Source organism: Callospermophilus lateralis, chromosome 7 (genome assembly GCF_048772815.1).
Source record: "Callospermophilus lateralis isolate mCalLat2 chromosome 7, mCalLat2.hap1, whole genome shotgun sequence".
Taxonomy (NCBI): Eukaryota; Metazoa; Chordata; class Mammalia; order Rodentia; family Sciuridae; genus Callospermophilus; species Callospermophilus lateralis.
The window spans coordinates 91,547,547-91,570,105 of NC_135311.1; the positions used below are offsets into that span (position 1 = coordinate 91,547,547).

The following is a 22,559-nucleotide window of genomic DNA, read 5'->3' on the forward strand; positions in this document are numbered from 1 at the left end:
ATTCTAGAATTTTTTTTTCAGTATATCAAAGGTTTAAAACACTTGGTTAAATAAAACCAAGCTGAAAAATAATTTTAAGGCACAAAGTATAAGAAATAATAGAATCTTTGTTTTCTAGGCCAGCTGCCTAAAAAGTGAAGAAAAACCTCACAATTTCCTGTCAAGAACAGATAACTGCTCCTAGAACAGATGACTGCTCCAAGGGATCAAACACTAGCTTTACACCAATGTGCCTTCAATATCTGTGTTCAGACTCCAGAAAAACACTATCAACAGCATTTGCCAACTTGATCATACATGAAATCTCCCACAAGATTCATTCTTTCCAAAACTCTTTTATAACTTTGAAACCTTTCACTTGCCCAAACCCTTAGTTTTGTCTACCTTTTTCCCCAAACATATCTTGATATTCTATAACGTCAGTCAAGAAAACATGTCTCATTTTCCCTGCAACAATGGTCTGATTTACTCCTGGAATTTTTAATCTTAAAGCAAAATCTAACCAGCCATCACCTCAAGTTATTCCCTCGTCACAGCATGTGGCTGTTTGGCAGCCTGAGCAAGATCTCTGAGAAGTTAAATAAGTACCTGAGTATTTTGTTGATCTGAAGACTCAGCTGCAATAATAAACAAGTCTTATTTAAAGCAATTGGTTTTGTGTTGTTTAAAAGCATTTAGGATTTAATTTATGAGTGCTCATTTATTTCTAAATCAATTCGGTACCATGTAGACATAAAAGATATACACGTGCATACACAAGTATACATCAAATGTAGACAGAAGAAATTCTTACAGTTTTCATTTACATTCTTCATTTGCTAATGTCCAAAAAGGTTTTGTAGACCTTTAGACTACAAATCTTCTGATAACCTCCTCCACTGCCCTAAGCAAATCTTCTTAAGTCCTTCCATCTTAGCTTGTTTCCAAATCACATCCCTGACTTTGGTGCAAAACCCTTCAATGAATAAGGCAAAGAGCATTTTCTATGCATGTGCAGCCAGAGAGAGTGCCTGGGAAAGCTTCCTTGGGGTCTTTTTTTAAAGCTTTCCCGTCCTGTTTTAGTTTATCACAGGTTTCAGTCATTTTAGAAAGAGAATCTTACAGGGAAAGAATTCCAGAATCTGTGACTAAACTCCTCATTGCTTTGCTAGACCTAGGTTTCAGAGCATTTCCCCTTTTCCCTACCTGGAAGATGCACCCAGATAAATGAGACAAGCAGAAAGAACTGGGAGAATGGAAAAGGACCACACAGAGTCTCAGGTGTTGAGGTTACAGGGATTGTCTTAATGAGATTTTTAAAAGGGAAAGTATCAGGGGGAAGCCACAGTTTTCCATCTGGCTTACCAAAAACTATCACAGTTCCAAGATTAAAAATCCAACCCAGGCCCTGGCAGTGACAGCCCAGAAGCCTGCCCACCAGACCACTGTCTCCAGTATGGGAGAAAAATGTTAGAATTTTGAAAGAACTTTTATTTTACAAACAAATTTATAAGAATTAATGTTACCTATCCATATGGGTAAACTTTCCTTTTTCATTGTAGGTCCTATGTAGGCTGTGGACCAAAATTTTCAGTTGAAGCATATCCCATAATAACTTGTTTTTTTTCTTTTTTTATTTTAAAGGCTCTTTTTTCCTTTTATCACCCTTCTTTCTTCCGTTTCAAATAAATTGAGTTAACTCTTAGTTGTTTACATTTTTGCCAGAACTGCATGAAATAGCAAGCTATCAAGCAGAGTCAGCCAATCCAAAATAGGCAAAGCTAAAAGCCCTTTTCATGTTAACCTTATAACTGCATTTAAAAAATTATCTTAAAGATGTCCACAAGAAATTTTTCAATTAGCCATCTTGATCAAACAAAATATTAAACTCAGCAGCCATTATGAAGTCGAACAATAACAAGTGCTGGCGAGGATGTGGGGAAAAGGGTACTCTTATACATTGCTGGTGGGACTGCAAAATGGTGAGGCCAATATGAAAAGCAGTATGGAGATTCCTGGGAAAGCTGGGAATGGAACCACCATTTGACCCAGCTATTGCCCTTCTCGGACTATTCCCTGAAGACCTCAAAAGAGCGTACTACAGGGATACTGCCACATCGATGTTCATAGCAGCACAATTCACAATAGCTAGACTGTGGAACCAACCCCGATGCCCCTCAATAGATGAATGGATAAAAAAAAAATGTGGCATTTATACACAATGGAGTACTACGCAGCACTAAGAAATGACAAAATCATGGAATTTGCAGGGAAATGGATGGCACTAGAGCAGATTATGCTAAGTGAAGCTAGCCAATCCCTAAAAAACAAATGCCAAATGTCTTCTTTGATATAATGAGAGCAACCAAGAACAGAGCAGGGAGGAAGAGCAGGAGGAAAAGATTAACATTAAGCAGAGTCATGAAGTGGGAGGGAAAGGGAGAGAAAAGGGAAATTGCTTGGAAATGGAAGGAGACCCTCATTGTTATACAAAATTACATATAAGAGTTTGTGAGGGGAATGGGAAAAAAATAAGGAGAGAAATGAATTACAGTAGATGGAGTAGAGAGAGAAGATGGGAGGGGAGGGGAGGGGGGATAGTAGAGGATAGGAAAGGTAGCAGAATACAACAGTTACTATTATGGTATTATGTAAAAATGTGGATGTGTAACCGATGTGATTCTGAAATCTTTGTATTGTTTTGAATAACCAATAAAAAAATAAAAAAAAATTTAAAAAAAAAGACAAAATATTAAACTCAGCCTGTAGAAGTCACCAGAAAATGTCACAATATGATAAAGAATGCAGGAGAGATCCCTACAAAACAGGAGTGGTGTGGCTCCGGGAACCCTCACCACAAAGCTTCAGCAATTCAGGGGGCAGTTTAGCTGGATGAGCTTGAATCAAATTCTATCTCCGTGACCCATTTTCAGGCCATTTCTCTCCTGATTTCAAGAGTACTGGGACAAGGCTGTAGCTGAAAATCACCCAGTTTGGAAAATATGTCCCAACAGGTTGCATATGGGAATTGAATTAACATGACCTATTTCTTCCCAATTCAGTCATGGCTGGTCAGAAGTGTATACTTACGTAATTTATGCTGCAGCCCAAACCGAGTCTCAGAAATCAAACAAAACCAAGAGAATTTCTTTGAGCAAAGATTCCCTAATTTTCCCCTATTATCATGTGTTCCCTAACTCCAGACCCTCTCAATGAAGGATAAACCAAGACTTCCTTTCATGAGTCAAATATAGGGCATTTTCGAACCAAAACCTTCACAATGAAGGCCAAACCAGAGCAAAGAAGAATTAGGACTCCAGGTACCTGTACTCACCAAATAAGATGTCTTCCAAACCCACAAACTGTTTCTAAATTGCAAAAATGAAATTATGTTTGTGAGAGCACCCTGCTGGAGATAATCTCCGGGACAGACAGCCCAAGCAGCTGCTGCAATTCATTTGTAGTTCTGTCTACTGGCAAGGAGCTGAGAAACTGTGGAAAAAGTCCCCTCTGGATTGGCTCCTGGCTGATTTGCCAAATTGTTACTAAATGAGGCTCATTTTGCCCACTGCACAGTTCGTCAGTTACTGAAACAAATTTTGCAAGTGAGAGTTTATTCACCAGGCAATCAAGAGCGAGAACATGGGTGCCCCAAGTCTCATATTGCCTCTCCAAGAGTAGGGCTCAGAAATATTTATGGGAGAAAGATAATTGGAGGTTAAATAAGAGCAGGTGAAGTGGTTTAAGTATGGAGAGTTTAAGAAATAACCACTGGTGAAGCAGGTTAAGTCTAGAGAAGCAAATAACTAAGAACAGGTGAAGTCTAGAAGTTTCAGAAACAAGGAGCAGTGGCTTATTTGTGCTTAATTGAGTTCTGACCATCTGTGGTCAAGCTTCCTTCTGCATTTTCTTGGATGGCCAGAAGATGGCAGCACAGCATAATGCAAAGCAGAAGGACCTTGACAGGTGCTCTGGGAAAGAGGTTTGCCAACTGTCCCCAATTTACCAGGGTTCAATTCACCATGCTTTACCTTATGATGGTGCGAAAGCAATATTTCTCATTAGGAAACACTTGACATTTTGAATTTTGAAGTTTTCTCAAATCAATGATATGCAAGATGTTATTCTCACAATGCCAGACAGTGGCAGCTAGCTGTAGCTCCCTGGCAGTCGTACATGCCATATGGAAGGGAAAAGGCCACTACAGTAGTGTCCAGTTGCTAAGCTATGAAGTCCAGAAGATTAGCTGTGTTAAATGCAGCTTGTGATGCTTTCAACTTGTGGTGGGCTATCAGGATGTAACCTCACTGTAAGTCGAGAAGCGTGTGCACTTTTCATTATGATGATTGATGATACATTTTCACTTCTTGAGTAACTTACTCCTACTCCAATTGACAGCCCCATCACTCCTTGGAGACGTGGAGCCTAGCATCCCGCTGTCCTCACCCACTGACCATTCTAGTTTTTACATCATGGAAAACCCTCTGTTTAAGTTGAGATTTTTCTATGAGAATCACCTATTTGACAAACTGGTTTTGACTCAAGTCTTTTAACCTCCTTTTCTCATTCTTCTCCTTACTGGTTCTGAGGTAATGAATAATTATTAAGTCCCCCATTTTCTCACTAGGAATTTTAAGCCTTACAAGGATTTAACTGAGAACACAGAGCTGAATGACCATCATGACATTTGCTACATGGGACATCCTCAATGACTGTCTGTTATATTGCCCCTTCCTAAACAAAGTGAGGTGAATCAAGAGATAATCTGTTATGGAGAAGAGGAGTGTCATTTCAAATAGTTTAAATAATTTAAAAGAGGCAAAAAGATGAATTTGAAATCAGAATTTTCCTTATTGGCTCATTTAAAAAAATTTTTTTAGTTGTTGATAAAACTTTATTTATTTAGATGTGGTGTTGAGAAACGAACCCAGTGCCTCACACATGCCTGGAAAGACCTCCATCGCTGAGCCCCAGCCCCAGCTTGTCAGCTCATTTTTAACTATCTTGCAGAATGTAAGCAATGTCAACATCTCATTGTTCTAAACATTTCAAGTTGATTTTGTTCAATTACCTTCTATATACCAGGCACTATCATAGACACTGGAGGTACAAACAGAAATAAGACATTGCTTTGTGCAACTCTCTGGAAATGGATAGTATAATAGGAAAGCAACAGAATTAATGAAACAAATATTACCTGCTGGAGAGCGTGACTCTCACCATCCACACATATGGTGGCTCTCTAAGAGGAGCCTGAACCAACACTGTAGAAGATGTTCTCTGTCAGTTTGCACTGATCAGCTTGTTAATTCCCCACCCCCAGTGTTGGTTATATGATTTGTTTATAGTACTTTGAATACATTTGTCACAGTCAGCTTTCCATTTTAACCCCCAACATCCTATTAAAAATCTCATCATAGTAAAATTCACTTTCTGTGATGTAGGTTCACAGGTTTTGACAGATGCGTGGAACCAGATGTCCAGTACCACAGTTCTATACAGACCACTTCTGTTGCATGCTCAGCCATTAAGTGCACATGCACCCCTTTTATCCCAAATCCCTCTCATTACCCCAAGCCCTGGCACCCACTGATGAGTTTTCATCCCTGTACATTTTCTTGTGAAATCAAACAATATGGTGTCACATCTTTCCATTAGCAAACTGCAGACTCAGGCACAGGGTGTTCAATCAATGGTGTGTTCCTTTATATCGCTGAGTTATGTTGTGTAGATGGGCCACTGTTTATTCATTCACCAGCTGAAAGACATGGGCTTGTTCCCAAGTTTAGACAATTATAATTTCCAATTATAAAGCACCTGTAATGATCTATGTAATGATTTTTATGTGTGTGCATGATTATCTTTAATGTGACCATAGATATTCATCCCTCCTAAGTTCCTAAGAGTGAAATTACCAAATCATTGGATGGTGTACAGATATATCATTTGATGGTATATAGATATATATTTGATGGTCTATAGATGTATTAGAAACTTTCAAACTGTTTTCTAAAGTAGTCAAATCCCTTTCCATTGTAACCAGCAATATCAGAGAGTTCCAGGAGCCCCACATCCTCTCTAATGCATCTAAATAACATACTTTTTAACTTTAGACATTCTTATAGATGTTTAATGGTATTTATATCATTTTCCTCCCTCATTTTTAGTGATTTGGAACCCCTTTTCATATGCTTATTTTCCATCTTTGTTGAGATGTCTGTTCAGCTTTTTTGCACAGTTTGTAAAAAAAAAGGAATTTATTTTCTAATTGTTGAGTTTTGAGCATTTTCTCAAAATTCTCTCTACTGGATAAAGCTCTTAGTCTGGAGATGTGAATTGCAAATGTTTTCTCTCAGTGTGTGGCTTATCTTTGACAGTGTCTTTCTAAGAAAAAAAAATTTAATTTTAATATAAAGTCCAAGCTTTCTTTTACAAATTATGATTTTGGTGTCATATCTAGAAATTTTCTTCCTTAACCCAACATCATGCAACCTTTCTCTCAGGGCACCTTCTAGAAGTTATGCGGTTGTAGGTGTTGGTCTATGATCCATTTTCGGTTAATTTTTTTATAAAATGTGTATGATCATAGCTTTCATCTTCCTTGGTTAAGTACCTGGGTTCTTACCTTAGTAGACTGGGGGTTTTCCTTGTTATTTTTTTTTTTTTTTTTTTTTTTTTTTTGCATCTGTATGTCCAATTGTTCCAGGACTATTTGTTGGAAAAAAAAAAAAAAAAAACGGCTTTTTCTCTGTTGTGATTCTTCACCATCTTTGTCAAACATTTATTGTTATGTTTGGTTGAACTTTTTTTCTTGGCTTTCTGATTTATTCTGCTGATAAATGGGTCTGTCCTTTCACCATTACCGTGTTCTCTTGATTACCATGCCTTTATAGTAGGCAGAAGTCAGTAGTGTGTGTCTTCTTTCTTTTGTGCTGGCTATTTTAGTTCCTGTGGCATTCCACATATATTTTAGAATCAGCTTGTCAAAATCTATGAGCAGGCCTGCTAGGATTTTTACTGAGATACTGTTTATAAATCAACTTGGAAAGAATTGACATCTTAATAAATTTAAGTTTTCTGATCTATTAATAGTTGTGTTTTTTTTTTAATTTGTTTGAGTCTTTGATTTTATTCTTCAGAATTTGTAGTTTTCATCATACACATCCTACATGGATATTGTTAGATTTATACCTAAGTATATTTTTGGTGTTATTCTAAATAGCATTTTAATTTTTAATTCCATGGTTCATTGCAAATATTTAAAAACATATTTTAGTTGTAGATGAAAGAAATTCATTCTTTCATCCATCCATCCATCCATCTATCCCTCCCTCCCCGCCCCTTTCTTTCTTTCTTATGTGGTGCTGAGGATTGATCCCTGTGCCTCACACATGCAAGGTAAGTATTCCACCACTGAGTTAATGCAATTTATTTTTGTATGCTGAATTTGTATCCTGCATGCTTGATAAATTTATTTAGTAGTTCTAGGAGGCTTTTTGTAGAGTCTTTGGGATATTCTGCATATATTATGTCATATCATCAAACAGAAGGAAATATATTTTTTTCCTAGCCTGATCTCTATACCTTCTTCTTTTTCTCCTTTTTGTTCCTTTAAAAAAAAATCACTATTTAGGATTTCTTGTATGATGTTAAATAGATATGGTGAGATAGCTAAATAAGATTGGCTTATTCTCAATCTTAGGGGAAAAGAATTAAGTCTCCCCCCCATTACCTGTGGTGTTAACTGTAGGAATATTTTTAGATCTCTTCATCAGGCAAGTTTCCTTCCATTTATAGTCTGCCAAGAATTTTTGTCACAAGTGGGTGTTGAATTTTGTCAAATTCTCTTTCTGCATCTACTGAGAAAATTATATGGATTTTCTTTTTAATCTATTAATATGAGGAATTACATTGATTAATTGCTGCTAATGAACCAGCTTTATGTTTCTGCAATAAACCTCACTTGTTTGTGCAATATTATCCTTTTTACATTTTACTAGATTTGTTAATGCTTTCTTTTTTTTATATAATTTTTTTTAAAGAGAGAGTGAGAGAGGAGAGAGAGAGAGAGAGAGAGAGAGAGAGAGAGAGAGAGAGAGAGAGAATTTTTCAATATTTATTTTTTAGTTATCGGCGGACACAACATCTTTCTTTGTACGTGGTGCTGAGAATCGAACCCGGGCCGCACGCATGCCAGGCGAGCACGCTACCACTTGAGCCACATCCCCAGCCCCTGTTAATGCTTTCTTGAAGATTTTTTATGTCTGTGTTTATGTCTGTAGCTTTTTTTTTTTTTTTCATGTAATGTATTTGTCTGGTTTTGGTACTGGGGCATCCAGTAACAATAAAATTGATTGAGAATTGTACTCTTCTCATGTTATTATGGAGGAGATTGTACAGAATTTAAAGTTGGCCTGAATTCACCAATGAAATCATCTTGGCCTAGAGTTTTCTTCATGGGAAGGTTTAGAATAACAAGTTCAATTTCTCAAATAGGTACAGAACCATTTGTGTTATCTATTTCTTCCTGACCAAGCTTTAGTAGTTCATATATTTCAAGAGATAGGACAACTTTATTTGATGTTGTACCTTCTAAATTTTGATTGGGTTGTGCCATTCTGATCTATTCAACAGTCATCAAGATTTAATGCCTTCAAAGATTGGCTCTGAAAAGCACCTGGCTTGAGATGTGGTTAGGAACCCAGTGATGATAAAATTATGGCAATTCAATACATATTTAGGGAAAAAATGACTAGTTTGCTCTTTCAGGAATTATTCTAGAAATCATGTAGAATTGAATAAAACAAGTTTCGTGCCCTCTTGAAGTTTATATTACAGTGAAAGATACAGATATTTTAAAAGTAAGCAAAGTCAATATTAATATTACTTAAGTTGGAGGATGGTTTTGTTTTTCTAAAAAAGAGCAAAGTGGAAGAGCACAGCTTTAGATAGTTAGGTCTTGGAGGGGTTCTGAAGAAATCAACTTGGGCAAACATTTGCCTGAAGTGAGGGAGCAATTCATGAGAAATTTCTTGAAATTTAAAAAAAATGCATTTCATGTAGACAAACACAAGACAAGAACCAAATCACCATGTTCTGATCAGCCTGAGTCTAACATGTTCTTACCCGGGTGCACTCCCTCTACCTCTTGACAAGGATTTTGGTGAGCCTTCCTCTTCTGTGGGTTTCTTCCACTTTCTTTCCTAATTAGGAGAAACAAGAAAATACTACTACAGCCCATCTTAACGTGTATATATTACTAACATGTAGCCCACAAATCAAATTTTTATTTCTACAAAGTCACTAAAATTACTAAGAGATTTAGTTTCATTCACAAGCTGGGCTTGTGATTTCTGGGTCATCAGATTCATGTCTTTCATCAATTTTGAAACACTGTCAGTTAGAGGACCCTTTGACTAGTACTTTTCCCCTGTCCTCTCTATGGAGCTCAAGTTAGCTGCGTAGTATCTTTTAATCACTCTTCCTTCTTTATCTTTACGGGCAGCTAGCTGTATGACAGGCCCAAATGGCTGTAGTGAGCTCCCCTTGCCAGAGCTTCCAGTGGGCTGTTTTTAGTGTGTAGTCAAGGTCATAAACACTCTGATTCAGCATGAATATATTCAAGGCCATAAACATTTGCTGTGAGCATGCACCTACTAACATAACCTCTTGGCAGTGTGCCTTCTTTGTTTGGCCTGCATATTAAAAAAAAGGTCTATGGAAATAGCTCAAGGGGCTAAATGGAACTGGCTGGGGCTGATGCCAGGGCTGGGAGCTGGCTAAAGGCTATTGCAGTGTCTGAATAAAGCATATCTACTATCCAAACTGCATCTTGCACATTCTTCTATCTGCTGGATCCCAAATCTGTTTCCCAGGGTCTGAAGCATCCCCTGAGTTCAATTCCAGGTATAAAACAAAACAAAACAAACAAACAAAAAAACCCATCTTCCCAACTGGATAAGATTTCAAACTAATCATCACAATGTATTAGTTTTCATAAGTAGGTGAAAGTGGGTGACCTGCTGACCTGCATCCCCTCTATCTCCAGGTATTCAGCCCATGAATCTCTTCCTTTCAGGCTTGATTACTTCTTGTCTAAATTTTTCCTGTCTTCTACTGTGCTATTCTTCCCACAGCCATCACACCTCTACTGATTCCCTTGCTCTCTGGCACTCTTGGCCTGTACATCTGGCTGATCTGTTGAGTCCAGTCATCAATCTCAGCTGGGAGTATTTTTTTCTGCCAGACTTTGTGAGCAGAGTATGCATGGCAGATAGAAAATACTGGGCACATATCGCTGAAGTTGCTGAAAGGGGAATTTGTGGAATTGAAGCGGGCAATTTGTCACAAGGACTCTAATGAATCAGTTGACCTGGAGAATGTAATTAGCATTTCTGACTTCAAGTGCCCTCTACCGTAGGTCAAACGTGTACCAGCTCTTAGAGAAAAACCACCTCCCCAGTGACTCTCACCCACTTCACCAAGATTTCATTTCCTTTCAAGCATTCTCTTCAAAAGCCTCATTGGTCTAATATGAATCATCCTTTCCCCTGATGTTTAACAGGGACCTTATGAAGCACAAGAAATGTGGTAACACCGAATGTAGGTGGTTTAAGGAACCTTAGTGAAGGCCATAAGAACTTCAGTGCACAGCATTCAATGTTCCTTTCTACCTTCACTTCCCTCCCACCCCCACTTTAGGGAAGAGGTCACAGGGAGATCCACAGTGATAGTCAATGATCACGTCTATAGTGGGTCCATGATCAAAAGCAACCTGAGACCAAACATGAAATGATGGTAGGACAGGACAAGAGTGATAGAACTTAACAACCAGCATGTCTTTCTCTCTCTCTCCCTGCCACCCCCTCTCTGTCTCTCCTGTGGAATACAGAGAAGGACTTGAATCTATAAGTATCCATAAGTAGAATCACCATGAGCGACAGCCAGTATAGCGGTTGAAACAGAGATAATAAAATTTTCTTCTCTTGGAGGTTCGGTCTCTGATGAATTTCCAGTTCCAGTTCCAATCTAGACTGGAAGCTGTTGGCCACATGGGTGGGTGCTCATGGATCACCACTGAGAAATGAAGAGGAACAGATAAAGAACCCAGGCCTTCACTCTTAAGGTAATCATAGGATGCATCTTTTAAAAAATAAATGTAAAGAACATTAATTCATTTCATGAAATAGCATTAGTTTCACAAAGATTAAACAATTTATACTCAGTTGGAACCAACTAAAGAGCAAGTAAGAAAGATTCTAGCATGTAAAAATTTCATGAGTTTGAGAGATTTATTATGAGGTCTAAAATATTAAGGTTGATAAACCCTTTTGCATCTCCAATATTCTCAGAACATTAGGAAACATACCACAGAAGGTCTATTTAGCTAAGTTATTCCTTAAATTAAACCTCTTCTTCCTTAAATTGTGATGAATATTTTTTGAAATCAAAAGAGCTTATCCCACAAAAAGATATGCAATAACTTAAGATGATCAGCTAGGATCCAAGACTGAACCCAATATCCACTCAATGTATCTATATGCATGAAGCAGAATGTGGGGAGTCCGTTTTAAGCAGTAGACTAGATATTTGCAAGTTTAAAGCCAGCCTCACCAACTTACTGAGGCCCTGAGCAACTTAGTAGGACCCTGTCTCAAAATAAAAAGGGTTGGAGATATAGCTCAAAGCTCAGTGGTTACTGAGTTCAATCCCTGGTACCAAAAAAAAAAAAAAAAAAAAGTAGCAGTCAAACATCAAAAATGAATCCACAGTTTAAGAAAACACAAGAAAATAAGCTACTATGAGCTAGCAGAAATAGTAATAGATTTAGATGATTTAAGATTTAAAATACTGGCATCTTCAGCTATAGAATATAAATGATTACTGATAAGCTACATTTTAAAAATAGATGTTGGAATTTTAAAAAGATGAACAAGAAGCCATGAAATTGAACAGGTAGATTTGAAAGAGAATTCCTAAAATTAAAAAGTTAATATCATTGAAATTTAACATTTTATAAATATATGATAAGGTAAGGGTAGGCTGCTCTAACAGTAAGACACAACAATAATCCATTGGTTTAGAGGAGACTGAAGTTCATTTTTCCTCTCACATAAGAGACTGAGAGAATATTCAAGATTGGCATTGAGCTCTCCTTCACTTGGTATTCAGGGGTACCATGTGCTGCTCTGCCATTCTCTAGGTCCTTTCTTTCAACATTTTGGGGTTGTAATGGATTCCTGCTAATTAGAAGGGAAAACACAGAATGAAGGAGGCTGGTCAGACTTCGCATTTCCATCTGGTAAGTGACATACATCCTTTCTGTTTGTGTTCCTTTGGCAAGAACTTATACCCAAGTGCATCCCCCACAGTCCCTACCCAACCCACTCACGTCATGCAAGCACTGACTTACTTTCTGTAACTATAGATGACTTTGAATTTTCTTGAATTTTAGATAAACAGACTTATATGGTATATAGTCTTTTATTCCTTAATCTGCCTTCTTGCAGTCAGTACAATTATGTTTAAACTAATTCATATTTTTTGCCTACATTAATCATTTATTCCATGATATGTCTGTACCAAAGATTTTGTATTTGTTCACATGATGACTAGAACAACATTAATACCAAATGGACTTGTCAACATATACAGAAATTTCCACCCAACCACAGAAGAATACATATCCTTCTTAATAATACACAAAACATTCTTCAATGTAAGTAACATATTAAGTCACAAAATAAATGTTTAAGAAAACTAAAATCATACAATGTATCTTTTGTGATCACAACAAAATAGAAACTAGAAATCAATAACTGTAAGAAAATGGTGATGTTCATACTGTATGAAAACTAAACAAGCACATTCTTGAATAACCATTGGGTCAAATAGAAGATCAAAAGAGAAATTTTAAAATATCACAAGACAAATGAAAAGAAAACCATAACATACCAAAACACAGTGTACAGCAAAACAGCACACACACAAAAAAAGTTTACAGCAATCAGCTCCTTCACTAACAAAGAAGAGTGATCTCAAATAAACAACCTGACTTCACATCTCAAGGAACTAGAAAAATAAAAACAAACTAAGTCAAATTAGTAGAAAGAAGGGTGGAAAATAAAGACTAAAGCAGAAACAAATGAGCTAGAGAATAGAAAAACATTAGAAATAATGAACAAAACAAAAAGTTGTTTTTTAGAAAAGATAAACAATATTGACAAACCTTTAGCTCAACTAAGAAAAAGAGATAAAATTTAAATAAAGTCAGAATGAAAGAGGAGACATTACTACAGAAGTCTCAGAAATAAAAAGAATCCCAAGAAACTTATAAACAATTATGAGCCAACCAATGGGATAATCTAGGGATTAATGCCTAGAAACTACAGCCTACCTGCCGCAGTCTGGCTGAGCACAATTCAGGAGCCACTGAACTTTATTTTTAGAACCACACAGGCCAAACAAAACACCTCCTCAGGAAAACCTTCAGAGCCCAACTGCCACCACCGGCTTCCCACAAGCCTCTCCCCCACCCACAAGCCTCTCCACCTTCCCACAATCCTCCTGCTCTTGAGGCTGATTGGCTGGGTCATGTGGGCGGAGCCAAAAAAGTCCCCCAATGAGCAGCTCCGTGGCCTGAAAGGGCAGGGAAACAGCCCAATGAGCATCACCGCAGAGGAGCCAATCAGCTAGATATTGCTGGGGCCGCTGTGAGCCAATCATCAGCTGGCAGTCTGAAAGTTTGCTGGGGCCCCTTCGGCTGTGGCTCTCAACACCTACCAAGACTGAATCAAGAATAGAGAGCCTGAAAAAAATTAGTGACAAATAAGGAGATTGAATCAAAATTTAAGAACCCCAATAAAGAATATCTGGGTCCTATGAAGCCTAGGCTTTAGGGATGAATTCTAATGAACATTCAAAGAGTAATTTAAACCATTCCTAAACTCTCCCCCTAAATAGAAGAGAGTACACTTCCAAACTCATTATCTGAGGCTACATGAGTCTAACACAAAGCCAGACCAAAGCACCACAAGAAATGAAAACTAAAGAATGATATCCTTGCTGAACATAGAAGCAAAATTCATCAATAAAATACCAGCAAAGCAAATTCAGCAGCACACTTAAAGGATCACACATCATGGTGAATGGGATTTTACCCACTGGAATGCAAGGATGGTTCAACATATCAAAATCAATAAATGATACAACCACATTAACAGAGAGCAAATAAAAAAATCACACAATGATCTCAATAGATCATAAAAAGCATTTGATAATTCAATATCCATTCATGATAAATTCTCTCAAAAAGCAATATAGAAGGTATTTACCTCAACAAAATAAAAGCAATATATGAAAAGTTCACTGCTAACCCCATTATCAACAGAGAAAAAAAATGAAAGCTTTTCCTCTAAGATCCAGTGCAAGGCAAAAATGCCTTCTTTGACCACTTGTACTCAGCATAGTACTGTAATATTGAGAAAAAAGAACAAAGCTAGAGTCATCATACTTGCTGACAAACATACAGTAGTCACAACATTACAGTACTGGAGTACAAACAGACATACAAACCAAAGAAAGACTGAAGAGCACAGAAATAAACCCATGCATTTATAGTGAACTGAGCTGTGACAATGGTGCTCATGGGGAAAGGACCATCTCATCAATAAGCAGTGCCAGAGAACTGGTTGTCCACACACAAAATGATGAAATCTCATGCAATTTTAAAAATCAATTAAAAATGTATTGTAATCCCAGACGCTCGGGAGGCTGAGATAGGAGGATCGCAAGTTTCACACCAGCCTCATCAAAAACAGGGCACTAAGCAACTCAGTGAGACCCTGTCTCTAAATAAAATATAAAATAGGGCTGGGGATGTGGCTCAGTGGCCCAAGTACCAGAGTTCAATCCCTGATATCTCCTAAAAACAATGTTTTAAAGACTTAAATGTAAGATCTAAAACTATAAAAATATTAGGAAAAAACTTAGGGGAAAAATTCTTGACATTCTCCTGAGCAATTTTTTTTTAATATGGCACCAAATGCACAGACAACAAAAGCATATATATAGACAAGTGGGGTTACATCAAACCAAAAATATTATGCACAGAAAAGTAAACAACAAAGTGAAAGGTTAACCTACAGACTGGAAGAAAATATTTACAAACCATATGTTATGGTTTGTATATCATTTGTATCCACCAAGTGTCCTTTGTGATTAAGGGCTTGGTCCTCACAGTAGACATGTTGGGAGGAAGTAGAACCCTTGGGAGGTAGGGCCTAGGGGAAAGTCCTCAGATCGCTGGAGGCATGAGGTAGTTTGCATGCAAACCCTTGTCCCTTGGTAGTGCTTGAGTTCTCATGGGAGGAATGTTATAAAAGGAATAAGCCTGGCCTGCCCACTAGTCCTCTTTTTATTTTCTCTGCTCCTGGTTCAAAATGTCACCATCTGCTTGTTTCTACTTGTGTACCTGCCATTGCAATCTGCCATTATGTGACATAGCCAAGAGCTAAACCAAAGCAGTGCCATGCCTTGAACATCCAAATTAGTGAACTAAATAAACCTCTTCTTCATAAGTAGCCTGTGTCAGGTTATCTCCTTATAGTGATGAAAAGCTGAATGATGTGTCTAATAAGAGGTTGATATCCAAAACATATAGGCAAGTCATACAACTCAATACCAATAAAATATAATAATTCAAGTTTAAAAAAGAGCAAAATACCTAAATAGATGTTTCTCAAAAGAAAGCATAAAAATGGTGGAGAGGTATATGAAAAGGTGCTCAGTATCACTAATCATCAGAGAAATGGAAATCAAAACCACAATGAGATATCCCCTCACACTTCTTAAGATAGATATTATAAAATAGACAAAAGATGATAAGTTTTGGCAAGGATTTAGAGAAAATGAGACCCTTGTACACTGTTGATAGGAATGTAGTTGGCACAGCCATTGTGGGAAAACAGTGTGGAGGTTCCTCAAAAAGTTAAAAATAGAACTACTACATGAAACAGCAATCTCACTACTGGATATATATCCAAGGGAAGGGAAATCTATATGTTGAAGAGATATTTGCAATCATGTTCATTGAAGCATTGTTCACAATAGCCAAAGCATGGAAACAACCTAAATGTCCATTAATGGATGAATGGCTAAAGAAAAATGCACACACGCATACATACACACACACACACACACACACACAGGAATATATTTCAGCCTTAACGGAAATTCTGCCATTGCAACAAATGGATGAAGCCGGGGGACATTATGTTAGGTGAAATAAGCCAGTCAGAAAGACATGATCTCATTTACATGTAGAATCTAAAATAATAAAACTATATAAGAAAGGATTAGAACAGGAATTTTTAGGGGCTGGGGTTGATAGGCAATAGGATAATATGGGTTGAAAGTATAGAATTTAGTTACACAAGATTTTGAGGTCTAATATACAGCATGATTGTTAACAATATTCTTATACATGTGAACTTTGCTAAGAGGATGCATCTTAAGTGTTCTCAGAACACTTAAGAAGAAAATAGTAACTACATGAAGTGACTAATTGTTAATTATCCTGATCATTGTGATCATTTCACAAGGAATACATATATCAAAACAACAAGTTGTATACTTAAACATACATGTAATTTTTTTGTCAATTAAAGTTTCAGTAAAGTTATTTTTTGAAAAAACTAAACATGTACTCACCAAACCACCTAGAAATTCCACTTCTTACAATCAAGAGAAATTAAAATTAACATTCAACAAAAACCTATACAAAATTGTTCATGAAGTTTCATTTGTAATAGCCAAAAATGGTAAACATCTAAAATGACCTGCAATCAGTGAATGTTTAGACAAAATGATCCATCTATACCATGGAATACTACTCAGCAATAAAAAGGGGCAAGCTAATTCTTTGTTTAAAAAGATTTAATAAGGAATCTGGTACTTTTTAAAAGTGGATATCTGAAAGATTGAAACAAATGAAGAGATGTGCAATCTCATTTCTCATTAGAGAAATGGCAAAACAATGCAGTAACCCACCATTGCACATTCTCCCAGATGTGGTGATCTACTGGGTGTCATAAGGAAGAGGGGTGGTGGAGTCAAAGTCTCTAGTTCACCACATTGCTGGATAAAAAAAGCTTTCATCTTATTTTTGATAAGTAGGTACATATATACAAATAATAGCTATTTCCTACAAGGCAGCTGTTTCCAAATGACATGATAAAAGTAAATTTACTTTTTGATGATCTTTAAAAGGAACCATAATTTCCAGATGCTCTGTCAGTAAGGACCACTGCTATTTTAAAGTGATAAAAGCAACGGTAATAAGTATTGCCACCAGGACCAGTCCTTTATACTTAGGATGACCATGTATTTTGTTGTCTAAACTAGAACACTTTCCAGAGTTGAAAGAGTCAAGAATATACCACAGCAAAATAGCTGTTCTTGTATATTGATGATTTTGAATTAAAGGGACTTAAAAAAAAAAAAAAAGCGGGTACAAGAAGATCACTCTGCCCTTCATCCTATTTCTTTAAAAGCAGGTGTTCAAATTCCCATGTGAAATATGTCTTCTTTATATTTTTATATAAAGAATATTTTTATCATTTTTATAAATATTTTTATATTTTTATAAAATATTTTTATATTTTTATCATGTAGGACAGGAAATTGAAGATGAGGGAAATCTGTACAAACACACTTTGGTAAACCAACCTTCATCTTCTTAGTCACTCCTCTACACAGTTACCTCCCCTAGCAAAAACCCCTTCACCTTACCACATTTTCCAACTTACCATTCTTTGTCTAATTCTGTAGTGGTTGTCTTTATTGCTTCAGTCTTCATTTCCTTATGGAGGCTTCCATGCCATGTAAAAGTTTAGTTGTATGCTTTCCTTCTGTTAATCTGTCTTGTATCAGTTTAATTCTTGGTCCCATCCAGGATCCTGAGGATGGAGGTGGAGTTTTGCATCCCTTACTGGGACCACCAGTGAAAGGAGTCACTATTTATATGTGGAGGGGACTTGGTCAGATACCATGGAATGGTTAGCTACCCTATTTATAGGGCCTGCATTTAAACATAAAGTTTCAAGCACTTCAATGGATTGAATGTTTGTGCCCCTTCCAAATTCACATGCTAAAATAGTCATTAATGCTAGTAGCAGGTAGGCCCTGTGGGAGGAAATTAAGTCATGAAGATGCAGCCTTCATGAATGGATTTAGTGCCCTTTTCAAGGTTACTACAGAGAACTCTCTAGCTTTTCTTTCTGCTACGTGCAGACACAATGAGACAATGAGGGTCTGTACTGACAAGAAGATTGTCACCAGACTCAGTCATGTTGGTACCCTGATGTCAGATTTCCAGCCTCTGGAATTATGAGAAATAAATGTCTATGGTACTTTTTTAATGCATCCTGAACTAAGATGGGAACTTACCACATTTTTGTTCTCTAACATAAAAGATGAATTCTGGAGAATTTTAATAATATAAATATGGTATGAATGAGTTGTCTGGATCATTATTTAAGAAAATATAAGTAGTATTTTTCTCAAGTTTATTTTTATTTTTTCGCACTGGGGATTGACTCCAGGGGTGCTCTACCACGGAGCTACATGCCCAGGCCATTTTATTTTTTATTTTGAGACAGTCTTACTAAGTCACCAAGGCTGGGTTTGCACTTGTGGTCCTCCTGCCTCAGGTTCCTGAGTCTCTGGGATTACAGGCATACACCAACTCCCCTCACTTTAATTTATTTTATAATTAACATATAGGCTGGGGCTAATGAATATTGTAGTGATAACATTTTTCAACACTTTTGTTTTCACTCTACTTGAAATACCAAGACAACTTTGTTTTTCCCAAAAACAGACTAAAATTGCAATAGAAAAAAAAAATGCCAATTAGATAGAATGAACGGAGTGGGGAATCTAGCTCTCCAGATGTTAGGTTTTATTGAGTAGCTGTGATAATTGATAAATTTAGTGCTGGAGAAAAATAGATTAAACAATTAATGAAAAAGAATAGAGCCGGGTGTGGTAGTACACACCTGTAATCCCAGCGGCTCAGGAGGCTAAGACAAGAGGATTGTGAGTTCAAAGCCAGCCTCAGCAATGGCGAGGCACTAAGCGATGCAGTGAGACCCTGTCTCTAAATAAAACACAAAAATAGGGCTGGGGATGTGGTTCAGTGGCCAAGTGCCCTGAGTTCATTCCCTGGTACCAAAAAGAAAAAGAATAGAATGCCCCAAAATAAACACAAATATACACGAGAATTAGTAAATGCAAAATGTGACATTTTATGTGAGTGGAATAAAAGACTTTGTTTTGCCAGAATCAAACTCTGTTGGGACAACTGAATAGCCACTTGGAAAAAAAATTAAAGCTATATCATTACTTCTTATACCAAATTAAATGAATTAGAACTGCAAATCCAAAAGAAATAGCAAAAAAAAAATTCATAAATTAACCAAGTATTGGAATTTGTAATGCTTTTCTAAACATGGTGAAAAATCCAGAAGGAACAGAGGAAAAAGTTGAAAAATGTAATGATGTAAGAATGCGAAATGGCCATGTGTACCCATGGTACATGCCAGTAATCCCAGCACCTCAGGAAACTGAGGCAGGAGGATCACAAATTCCAGACTAGCCCGGTCAAATTAGAATTTGTCTCAAACTAAAATTTAAAATCAGAATCGGAGTAAAGCTCATAGCCAGAGCACCCCTGGGTTAAAAAAAAAAAAAAAAAGTGTACAGAATGGATGAATGGCCATAATACTACAAGTCAAACTACAAATAGAAAGTTATAACAAATGTTGATATGTATGAGAGATAAGGAAGACATTAATATACAAAGAATTTTTGTACACTACCAGGATGACTATAACAGAGTGATTGTATTAGGTTTACTTTCCCATAAACAACTACAAAACTTGACAAAATTTATAGCACAACTGCTTTCTGGCATTAACCCTGGGAGATAAAGAATGGCTTTGTCTCTTGGATTATTTTTTTAACACAGAGAATTGGAGCCTAAGAAGAGAGCATTAGTATCCCTGGGAATGATAGTTGTGAATGGCAAGGCCATTGAGATTTGAGGGCAAGTTACTCTGTAGGAGTGAGCTATAGAGAGGAATCCCCCAAATATACATGAGGTTGCCCTTGGGTTCTTGGCTAAATCCTAAGCTGGGTATTCATGAGATAAAACTCTAAGATTCTTAATAGAAAATCTGCTTGTGAATTAAAAGTTTATTAATGGTAAGAGCACAATGTTAAAGAAACGCTTATATGTTTATCCCAGCTAGAATAGACAGACATTAGTGAATATCCAGGAGATTGGGGTGCAACCCTGAAAATACATGACTAGGGTTAATAGTAAACAACACTATATTAAAAACTAAAATACGGCCTTCCTAGGTAGCCTAAAATGTAGCACCAGTGTGATCCAAGTGACCCACCAACAATTTGAGTGCCTAGAAGAAAAAAATTCAACATTCTTTGTGAGACATAACTCAATCCAGAGCCTCTACAACATATTACTTGTAATATCCAGTACATTAAACAAAAATTACTAAGTATCTGAACAAATAGGAAATTGAGATATAAAATAATTAATACAGGCAGATGCAGAAATAATACACATTCTATGGTTCAGGAAACAGCATGTTAAAATGATTAAAATTAGCACGTTAAAAGAAGGGAAAATAAGGACGAAGTAGAGCATTTTGAGAAACAATTAAAATCTGTAAAGTGGAATCAAATTGGACAAAAACCTAATACATAGGTTTAATTATAGACAGCTGGTAATGAATAACATAATTGGAAACCTCAAAGATAGATCACCACTACCAATGTCACTGTACTGGCATTCCCAACTTCAAGGACTCCAACTGTTAAGAACATGATGAAGATGCAATTCATGATATGGTTCACATCCTTATAAGAAACTTTCTAAATGGAAACAGAAAAATTACACTAAAGTGATGATCTTTACCTCAGTCATAACTCCTGTTTCAATTCATTCTTTAACTCTGAGAATATGTAAGAGATGACTTGACTTTACTGTCTGTCATGTGGATGCCTAGGCCTACTAGAAGGTGTGCCCTATTTCCCAACTGAGAACAAGTGCTCCAAGATTGATAAGATGGCTAAAATGCTGCTTCCTGTTCTTACCCACTTAAGTGTGAAAAGCATCACTGGGACTGGAGTTGGGGCTATAGGTTACATCATTAGCAGATTTGCACTCAATTATCCAGAACTAGGGAAAGGCTGTGTGCTCATTATTAATGTTGCTCCTTGTACTGGATGCCGGATTGACTGGGAAGATTTCTCTCAGGCTTGACAACCAATATTGTGAACATTATTTTGACTTATCACTTTGGACAGAATAAGATTGATCCCCCATTATGTTTCCCAAGAGACATTTCAGTGACCTTGAGTTTCAGAAATAGCTGAAGGTCAACCTAGATCTTCTTCCAAACTACAGGCTGCATATTGCCTAAGATAACAACCAAGAAAACCTACAGCTCTTCTTGGACTCCTATAATGGATGCAGAGACCTGGAGATTGAAAGAACATACTGGGCCAAAGTGATAACAGATTAAAAACACTAAAGTGTTCCACTTTACTGGTGGGAGGGTTTAATTCACTTGCAGTTAAGGCTGTGGTTGAATGGAATTCCTGCATGAATCCTAAATTGTAACTTTGCTAAAAAAGATGACAGACTGGAAGACTGCTCCAAGTAGTTCTGCCAAATAATCTCACTGAGGCTTTCAAGTACTGTTTTTAGGGAAAGGAATGGGCTACATACCACCTGCCAGCATGCCCAGCTCACCTGATCACTAACCTACTCAACTTGATATCACTTCTGGAGAAAATCCAACTGGCCTGTCACCAGCATCTGTCAGATGAACTCAAGAATCCTTTGAGTTTCCTGATGTCCTGGATACCAGAGGTGTCCTGATAACAGACACTCTCCCCGTGGGCCATGCAAGTCCATCCTTCTTTAATTGACCACCCCATAATACAACATACTGTCCTGTAAACTAGCCTCTGTTATCTTTAACTCATGCATGAACATAGAACCTCTTTCTAGCAGCCTGGATTTATCATTCTCTCAGCTCACCTACCTGCCTTTTTTGTATGTACCAAGAACCATATCCATGCCATAACTCTAACATTCCAACATATTTAGCTGAATCCATCTACATATCTTCTCTTTTTAACTTTTTCCTGAGTCCCAAACTATGTATCTACTAAGATTCTTTGATCCCAACTCTTGTGCATACATAAGTATGCATATCTGTCTCTGTGTTCATATTTCTCTGACTTCAGACTTGCTTTCTTATAGAACTTCTGCAAAAAACAAAAAAGGAATTTTTTTTTTCATTCCCAATGGTGCTTTTTTTTTTTTTTTTTTTGGTACTGGGGATTGAACTCAGGACCACTCTACCACTGAGCCACTGAGCCATATCCCCAGCTCCAGCCCTTTTTTTTTTTTTTTTTTTTAACCAGAGATTGAACCCAGGGGTACTCAGCCACTGAGCCACATCCTACATTCCTAGCCCTGTTTT

The 22,559-nt window shown here is 37.0% G+C and overlaps 1 pseudogene; it reads left to right on the forward strand.

The window, feature by feature from the left end:
* The first annotated feature begins 15,522 nt into the window (after positions 1-15,522).
* Positions 15,523-21,831, forward strand: LOC143404450 (protein NDRG3-like; annotated as a pseudogene).
* Positions 21,832-22,559: the final 728 nt, after the last annotated feature.